Below are 9,816 nucleotides of genomic sequence, written 5' to 3'. Positions count from 1 at the left end.
TCAGAAGCCATTCACTCTCTGTCAGGCTGGGCTAATCTATGGTTACTGATTTTGTTGTTTTGTTTTCTAGCTTTTATGTCATTTTCCTTTCATTGTTCAGTGCAGATCTCCACAGCCTCAGCAATCATTGTACGCAGAAGATTCTAGTCTTCTGAGAAGCTGCAGAGAATGAGGGTGCTTGTCAAGGATGAAGGCAACTGTAACTCTGTTTGARTTAAGGATTTGCTGTAATTCCTCTTGGAGTAAGCCCAAAGACCCTCCAGTCATATTAGGTACAACTAAATTAAAGATCTAGCTCTTGTTACTTCCAAAATAACCCTCTTCAATTGGGTGTAATTTTCATTCTAGCTCTGAAGATGGAGGTTGAAATTAAAACAGCAGAAAACTGGTCTTTGGATGGATTTTGTTGAGGCTCCACCTCACACCTCTGATGATTGTGTTCCACTTTTAAACTTTTCTGCCGTTGTTTTCCAAGACCCATCTCAGATTGAAAGTGTTTGTCTTAACTGGGAAAAGGAAATATGAAGTATCTTTTTACTTCTGACGATAAGGGTGTTAAAGGATGCATAAAATGCAAAGCGTAAGACTTGTGAAGTAGGATTGAAGGTAAGTGAGAAGGTAACACAGTGTCTAGCAGCTCACATGAAATGCCACACTCCTTGGGGCTTGCTACTGTTAGTCATGTGTTAGCTGTGCTTCAGGAAACTCCTGGCTACACCAGGAGATCCGTTCCATGTCAGACACATCTTATTCSCATAAATCTCCTCTCAGGAGAAAATATCTTGGCCTAGCTTTCCAGTGTACTTGTGTGGTGTATGGAAACTCATCACACTCGATTGACATCCCTCTTTGAGTTTTAAGTCACTCTTCTGATTGATTCTTAGGTCAATAGATGTTTGAATGGTGATGGACCCAAAGACACACAGAAACAGTAGCKTTTTGTTAATAATATATAAAGTACTTGGGATATTTAAATTGCCCCATTCGTTCTGCTTCTGTAACATTTCAGCCACTTTTATAGTAATTTATTGTATGACTTTTACTGAGGATCTATTTTATAATACACATTATTTTTCATATTGAGTACTCATACTGCAGTTGCCTACAAAGGCCTCAGCTACAAACTAGCTCYGTTGGACTAGTCCCTGTAAATGATGCTTACTATTCCGCAAAGTAGCTCTGGGTCACCTATTGCACGTGCCCAGCACAGTAGTGATGAAACTCTTGTTGTCTTTTTGTCTTTTTTTTTCCTGAGAGCATCTGTCACATGCAGATTAATTTCATCAGAGCAAGTCACGCCAGGAGAGACCAACTCCATCGTCAACGTATGTAATTTCTGCCTCCTTCAGCACCGGGCCCCACAGCCCAGTGATTCATGTATGGCTYTTGTTGTGTTCCTGGTAGCGTTTACAAAGTGACCTGCACTATGTCAAAAGTTGGATGTCTTCCAACAGTAAAGAAGAAGAAGGAGAGGCATCCAAATGGTTGGTCCCAGTTTGGTCAAAGAACATAGTGCATCAAGAGCTGTCTCATTAACATAATAATAATAAACGTTCCAATCTTTACAAGATTGTATAGTTACAATTTTTTTAAGTATTTAAAAACTATATTTTATTAAGAAAAAGAACTATTTTTTGTAGCATAATAAAAAATATTTGTATTTCAGAGACGRCATCAAACCCCAGTGACTGAGACAAGAAAGGCTTTCTCCTGAAATTCCCGCTCATGCCGCGCTCCGGCGCTCCTCACACACCACAAGCCAGGTTAGGTGTCACACATCTCCCACTCGGCAAACGCCGTCTCAGGCAGCCCCTGTGTTCCTGACTTGGGGAGCAAAGAGTACTAACTGGCTACTCCATCCGAATCTTTGGCAAAAGCTGCCTTTCAAGTTCCGAGTCTAGAATATTTTTAAAAGGCTGCTTTCTTAGGTGACTGTGATGGCATCAAAGTCACAAAACCCTTGTTGCTTTGGGTTTCTTTGGGTTTGTTTTCGTTTGTTTGGTTCATTCTGAGCTAAAGCCAAGAATGGGGGAAAGACGWTTGATACTCTTTCCTAAAACACAGGGAAAGAAACCAGCGCACTCCCGCCCCCGTTCCCGCAGCCCAGGAGCTTTCCGAACACCGGCTGCGCTGGGGCAGCGGCACGGGCGCCTCACGGTGCCGTGGGGCCGTCGTGGTGCCCGGCCTGGCGGGCGGCGCGAGGGGAGGCCGTGCGGCTCGGGGCCGCGGTAGCGCCTGAGCACGCGGGGCAGCGACATGGGGCTCATGGCGCGGGGAACCCCTCTCCCTCACCTCTCATTCCCCCTGCAATTAGCTGCCTGCGTCGTCATCGCCACTGCTGCTGCGACACRAGGCAGGCGCCCCTCCTTGCACAGTGTTCACTCGCCCACAGGGCCGCTTGTGCTCTCCCCTGGCCTGCACCTTCACGGGCGAAACGCCGATCACGCACTACAGAATTTCTGCTGTCACTGCTTTCCCCTGGGAAAGACTCTAGGATTTTCTGTAGAGTAGATTTGTGGTGAAATATGTCAGCAGTGAATTAAAAAAAAACCAACCCATAATCTGTTCAATTCCTTCACCTCTGCTCCCTTGAAACATGTGCTGGGTTATTTTAAGACCTCAGCATCAGTAGATTTTAAAATGCAAGGGAAGGACATAGAATAGGAAATCTGAAAGATTTTGTGATTTGCAACGTCAACAGGAGCAATGAAAATGGATAATTTGTCAATTTGGTTGCAGAAGGCTGTTATATTTCTGGAAGTGACTGTTGTGATAGCGTTAATGGGGGAGGGAAGGAAAAGAAGTATTTCTGCTCATGAAATCCTGATGCTGTGCTAGCATTAAGCTGAAGATACATAAATAAAAATAGATACTGCAAACCATCAGTAGGTCTTCTGCCCTGAAATATTCTTACTGACTGCTCCAGATGCTTAAGCTAGGCAGGATTTAATCCCGTTCAAATATAACTGTACCTTCCAAATGATTGCATTAGGTCTAAACCTTACACATATTGTCCCTGCAGTCTAGAGCATGTTGCATTGGGTTTCCRTCATGTGGTTGTGCATATGCTGAACTTGACTATTGTGTTCTGGGAGATCCGTGGCTATCACAAGCCAAAAGTAAGTAGTCCAAATTCAACCACCAAAGTGGTCCAAACAGAGGAATCCGGAGTTTCATGCAGATCTGACACAGAGGACTTCTTTTCACCCATTTTTGCTCAAGTGCCCACAAACTTTTCAGTGAACGGTAGTTGAGGTTTGAGTTTTTAGCGTAGCCTGAGAGGCAGCTTGGGGGCAGGGAGGGACTGGTTTTGGCTTTTGCTGGTTTGTTCTAGTTTCCCTGTAATAAATAATTGACATACTTCCAGTTGAGAACAGTAGGACACTGCATTTGCACATGGAAATCAATTAAGATAGAAATGAAAATATGCCACACGGAGGATGAGCTAAACTCATCCGCTGCTATTAATCCTGTGACAGGCTTTGGAATTACAGAAGGATGAATTTGACTGCAGATTAGTTTAATTTCTGTTGAAATAATAATTATTCACCCTGTCTCCACAGTGCCATTATTAATAGGGCTTCCCAGTAAAGATTGAACACTTTCAGTCAACTGCAAACCAACAGATCTTTATATAACARATGCGGTGCTTTTTTATTCTTATTCTTGCTGTACCTCAGTGTTCGTTCTTAAAAATAAAAAATAAAAAACTGCAATATACTAAATGTGGGTTTTCTGGTTCTCACAAGGCCCAAAAGACTGGATTGTTACTTTCTCTCTAGTGAGTCATGTAGTTCCTTTGTTCTAGTAGAAAAACAGATGCCTGTAGATAGTAGATACTAGGTTGAGTAAATATTGTACCATTAGCCAAATTCCCTGCAGCTTCCAATTTATCTAACAGAAATGTCTGTTACGGTTTTTGTTAAAGACTACGTCAAGTCAATAGCAGGAAAGGTCCTCATTATGGGACTGATTTTGCTTATATTGACAGAACAATGTCACATGATACTCAGGCTGTGCTTTCTATTCAATCATATCACTATAGAGGAATGTCAATAAACTCACTTTGTTATGGCATTGTGTGGACTGTCTATTACAAGTAATGTCTTTGGGACAGGATGTATTTTGCACTAGTGGAAGTCCRTTGACTTGAGGAAAGGGCAGGATCCTGCCTGTTCTCACCACGGCATTTCGGCTGCTCCGCTGCTTTGATTCTGTCTCTTGGGGTTACGTGTTTGAAACCAGAGGTTCTCCTCACAAATGTGCATGTGCTTTCCCGTGCTCTCCTAGAATATCCTAAGCTCAGGCCTGCCCTGAAAACATCTAAGCTCGCTCCGTGCCGCCCGATCTGCAYGGACAGACAGGTGGAGAAGAGAGATCCGTTCTACTTGCGCCTACCTCACTCCTAATTACTTCATTGCAGGTAAGGAATCAAGTGCAAGGACAGTTTCCTCACAGCCTGGCGGGGTCCGCAGGAAGTTTTGACAGCGACTCAGCAGCGGGAGCTCCGGTGTTGCCCGTCCGTCCCGGCTCGTCGCTGCCCCGTCCCAGCCGTGTTTCATCAGCACATTCCAGCGCAGATCAACACCCCCGACACAGTCGGCAGCCACCTCGCTGACCCTACCTGTTTTCTCACATAAATGGCATTTCGTGAGGGATAATGGTAGAAGGTGAATGGTGGCAAAGCTTAAATCATACGGGGAACGGTTTTTGCATGGCAAAAAAACAAACAGAAACCATCAGAAGAGGCTCCAAGGAAAATAACAAGTGTATCTTATACGAGGCAAACAAATTGACACCGAACATGAGTGCACGCGGTGGTGACGGCTCCAGAGACAGTGCTGCATTTCCGGGCATGTATAAGGCTCCCATCCCCAGGATCACAGCTTGCTTGATGCTCTGGAAGGCCTTTTCCAGCCGTTTGGAGTCTGTGATTACTGAATTTCCATGAAAATCTAGCTACCACCTGCCTGAGGGCACAGTACCTACAGGAGATGTCATTCCTGGCATGCTAACAAAACTCCATAAACCTATAGTTTAGCCACTGACCTATGTATCACAAATAATAACCATTTCCCATCCTGTGGTAGCAAAGTCCTAGTTATTTACTAAAATGGACAATAAATCAGCTTGTGGTCCCACGCTCATCCTTCAGTAAGACAGCAGATTGGACGTGAGCTGTTTTTTCTCCATAATAATAATGGAGAACAAATCCATAAAGGATCTGCTCTATCTCCTCTAAACATAAATCCTCCTTGAGTTGCAAAGCTACACTCTCTTTTATTAATTTTTAATTTAATTCTGGTAACCTTCAAAACGTTTTTATCAGTGTTGCCTGAAATGTCCTTCATGGAGCRTGTGCTTTTGTTTATTTAGTCCTGCCCTCTTGGCATGAAGTTTTGAAGCAAAAAAAAGCCAACATGTTATTCTGTCTGAAACACATGCCCTGACTTTTTTTTTACAAAAAAAAAGAAAAGAAAGAAGGCTCTGGTATGAGACATATTCACGTTGTCCTAACTCTAGTGCAAATAAAGATGATTCCTACAGCGTTACGCTTTGGCTCCTCTAGGGTGAACAGAAGCCACTGGAGAACATGTGAAGACCACAACTAAGGATTTTTTTTACTGATTTGGTGACCTGCACAATTTCAAATGATAATCATTTACKTTAAAAAATACAGCAGCTCTGTGAGAAAGCTTTCCGTAGCAAGTAAAGTCACTTGCTTTCGCTTTTGGGAGGAGCAATACTCTTCATGGGCATACCTTTCTCTTTGAAAGCTGTCAACTTTCAGACTACTTTAGGTTGTTTTCTTTCCCACCTCTGAAGTGAAGTTGCCAAAAAAGCCATAACTACCCTGCAGTAGGATCCATACAGCCCATTTCAGGAATGCATCATCGCARCTGATGGATTATTGCTGCAAATGAGATATTATTGCTGCTTTTCCAGAAGCAGGAGAGCCCCCCCAAAAAAATGATCTACACATGCTCAGATTTTTCTGTTTCCAGCACTTCCTGTGCTTCAGTCTGCAGGAAAAGTACCTAAGCAGCTTCATGCCGTCACCATATATAGATAACAACTTCTCAGGAATGCAGCTGGGGCAGCACTGGAATTTGCTTGGGAATTTTGCTACAAGCTGTTATTTGGCTTCAATACCTCATATATGTCTCCTCGCATTTACCTTTCTGAAGCAAGTCTGCCTCAAAACAATGAATCTGGTTTTTGGTGGTTTTCTGAATGATCAAAATCCCTAATAAACATTGYGGAATTATGAGATGATACTGGAAATGTGTGAGGACATGTTTGTGGAGAGCACGGGCGTCTTTGCCAACTGAATATAAACCTTTGTGTTTTTGACATATAAGTTGACAGCTCTAGTGATTCACTTATTAATTAATCCAGCCGGGCTCGCAGGAGACTGTAACCCTGCTGCYGTGGTATGTAAAGCACAGCCTATGAACATCTTAATCAGGCTTCAGAGATGAATTTTAAGCTCTCCTGCAAAACAAATGGAAATACATTATCTTTACACTCTGGACATAGGCCTAAAAAGGGAGCTTTCCATCCTGGATGTTGTGGAATCTGAAATCGGTGCAGCTTATTTATGTGTGAAAGGTGATACGGTTTGTGGGACAGCGCGTGCACTGAAGAAGTGTGGAGTGGTCTGAGCAATACCTGACACAATGACTTTTTCTATTGGTAAATTGACATTATTATCCGTAAAACACGTTCAGGTGGAAATTTCCGATGAATGCGAACCTGGGCCCACCAGGGAAAGTGTCTTGGAAAGAATACTCCTAGATTCTCCAACAGGGAGTACATCCACCTGTCCTGAAAACGATTAAATCCAGCCATGCAAGCCAAAAAATAGACCTAGGAGACTGTCAGTGGGTAGCAATTTATATTTAAAGTTTCGCACATATAAAGCAATAAGTCAAGGAAGGTGGCAGAGCTGACGCCTAGTGCTGCCGCTTAGTGGATCCGCGCTCCCCTTCCTTCCTGCAACTGGGAAAGTGSAGATGAGCGACAGTTTCTGCTGCGGCTCGCGGGGAATCTGAGCTCTCAGTGTTGGCCCTGCAGAGCCCACGGGGACGGGGACGGTCCCCTGGGGCTGCTGGGCGCTCAGCTCCTTGGCAGGCTGCCTTACACAGCGACACGGAGCTTGAGGAGCTCCCCGAGGAGCCCACGCGAGCAGTGTGTCCCGCTGCTTTTCCTGCGGCCTCCTATGGAATACAATCGTATCCAGAAATAAGCAGCTCATCCGCGCAAAGTAAAGAAGCTCAGACGGAACCTCCTGCAGAAATTCCAGCCACCGAAGGTCAGATTCTTGTCTATCAAAAAGGATGAATCTTTACCTGAAAAACAACCTTACGTGTGTGGAGCTTAGGTTTCATGCTTCTGCTATAAAGTGACCAGAAAGGGAACTGTTACATCTTGCACGAGTTGCCGGCCTGTAGAAGAGGAGAGGAAGGTCCTGTAAGACCTTCGAGCCAGAGTGAGACTGATAAAACCGAGCGAAATGCGTGTCCCSAAGCGACGCGTTTGATTCGGCTCTTTGGGGCAAAACTGAAAAGACTCTTTCACCTCAGTGCTTGCCCACACAAACCCAAAGGGACATCCTTTTAAATGGGGCACCAGTGGAGGCACCGTCCGCCCCCATCTCCTGCTTCAGAGCTTGCAGGCCACACACCCCTAGGGAGGAAGAATTCCTGGGACACTGCTGGCAGAAAAACCATATTTAACAAAGAAGAAAATTTATATTTAATGAAGAAAATTTATACCTAACGAAGAAAATTTATATTTAATGAAAGCAATAACACAAAAAGCAAAAAGAAAGCCCATATATTTTCTCATACTAAATGAGAGAACGCAGCCTAGCCATTTCTGTTTGCTTATCTCCAGATAAATCAAGCACCGCTCATGCACACATGCATCTCCCTATATGGATAGCCCAGATACGCTCATGCTGCACAATTTCAGACTTAGGTAAGGGCTGTTTTAATGCATAGGTGGAACTGCGGTGAGTCACAAAGCTTACATTTATTCTTTCCATGAGGAAAATTTAAATGAACACAGCGTATCTCAGCTCCATAGTTTTATGGTATGGCTGAGCCAATCTCAGTTTATTCTATAGGCAGGGTGTAGTAAAGCRAGATAAAAATGCAACTCGGTCAGTTTTCAAGAGAGCGAAGCAGAATTTGCCCTTGTCTTTCTGTTCTGTGGAGAATTCAGCTTAGTGGGGCAACAAGACCCCCTTTCTGCTACTGTAAGGGCGCCAACCTTTACTGTCAGGTATATTCTACTGCTGGAAGAAAAGGGTAAATTTACAACTGCCAGGAGCAAAAGCAAAATTATATTCAGTGTATTCAGTAAAATATGAGGTTTACTTAAAGTTTACCCAGATGGGAAGAAGCAATATCTGCTCAGATTTTTCCATAATTGAGACGCAGATATACTTTAAATGTGTCTAAATAAAATCRCCATATGCAGGGGAAACAAAAACCAAAAAMCAAAACAACAACAACAACAAAAAAGAGCCCATGTTTTGTTTTATGCAGAACCAATGGGGTAGACTTTTAAAGGCATTTAAGTATCTAAAACCCATGATTTCTTTTAAAATCTGTCCAGAGGCACTCAAAGATCCCAAAGTATTTCAAGGAAGTTCTATTTCATGTTCCAGAATCAGTAATTGCAGTCATTTTCATGAATTTCTTTTGCAGATTTTTTTTTTTCTCCTTAGGAAAATGGAAGATGTAAAGATAAAAGTAAGTAAAGAAGCAGAAAATATCGCAAGAAAAAAGTACCTGAGGCATTCATTTGGGTTTAACATGCATTTATGATACAAAGGTATTTTTCAAGAAACAATCTGTTTTCCCAGGTACTAGTAGATGCCTCTGATATGCACTTCCAGATGTAATCCAGGTTTTATTGTTCAGCAGTAACAATACAGCCTTGCTACCATTTAAACAACAGTCATTGTTGTTTAACAACAGTCAACAGAAAACGCATTGATCCTGTCATTCTTGAACTTCCCATTATTCCATACACTGGGTCTGGATTTTATTTCTGAATTATTTATTTCAGCAAATCTGATTTGGCATTAAGTAGACGGTGGAGACTGAGAGGAAAAAAAATGCCTTGTCAGCAGTTGTGCTCACTTATGTTTGAATCATCATTGATCAATGGCTGGGGTCATTTGGGCCATTGATCAATGRGCTCAATCCCTTCCTGAGTGTTGCCTATTCCTGTATTTTTTTTTTCTTTTGTGCTCTGCATAGGGGCAGGCAGTGGCAGCAACTATGTGCCATCAATGCCTAACAATTTTCCTGAAAGAAATGCCCGTTTAAGCACACCATACAGGGAAGGACTGGGAAAATGAGGTGAATTTGGCCATTTCTGGAGACTTTTCCAGCTTCATTCCTCAGCCAAACTACAGCAGAAACAACCTCCATGCCCAGCATGACTGGTCTGCCCCGTCAGACCCAAAGTGCAAAAATCTCTCACACCACATCAGTCCTGTCCTCTTTTTACCGTGGTGTCTTGGCCATTGCTTTATGTTGTACAGCAACCAAAACCAGAAGCCTCACGGGAATACAAAATTACTCTCTAACTACATGCAGAACTAGACATAACAATAACCAGGGCAAAACTTTGCTACTGATTTATGTTGCCAAATTTTATGTTCTAAATTCTTAGTCTTGCTAATGTAAAGATGTGTATTAATACTCTTTAACATATAATTCCTTTAAAAATCACGTTAGCTGTGTTTTCAGCTGTATCTTTTGTCTTGTGGTAAGCTGCTAAGCGACATTATAAGGA

Source organism: Nothoprocta perdicaria, unplaced genomic scaffold (genome assembly GCF_003342845.1).
Source record: "Nothoprocta perdicaria isolate Ctin4 unplaced genomic scaffold, notPer1 scaffold_457, whole genome shotgun sequence".
Classification (NCBI taxonomy): domain Eukaryota; kingdom Metazoa; phylum Chordata; class Aves; order Tinamiformes; family Tinamidae; genus Nothoprocta; species Nothoprocta perdicaria.
The sequence above is the reverse complement of the archived record's forward strand: the minus strand, read 5'-3'. Positions refer to the sequence as shown.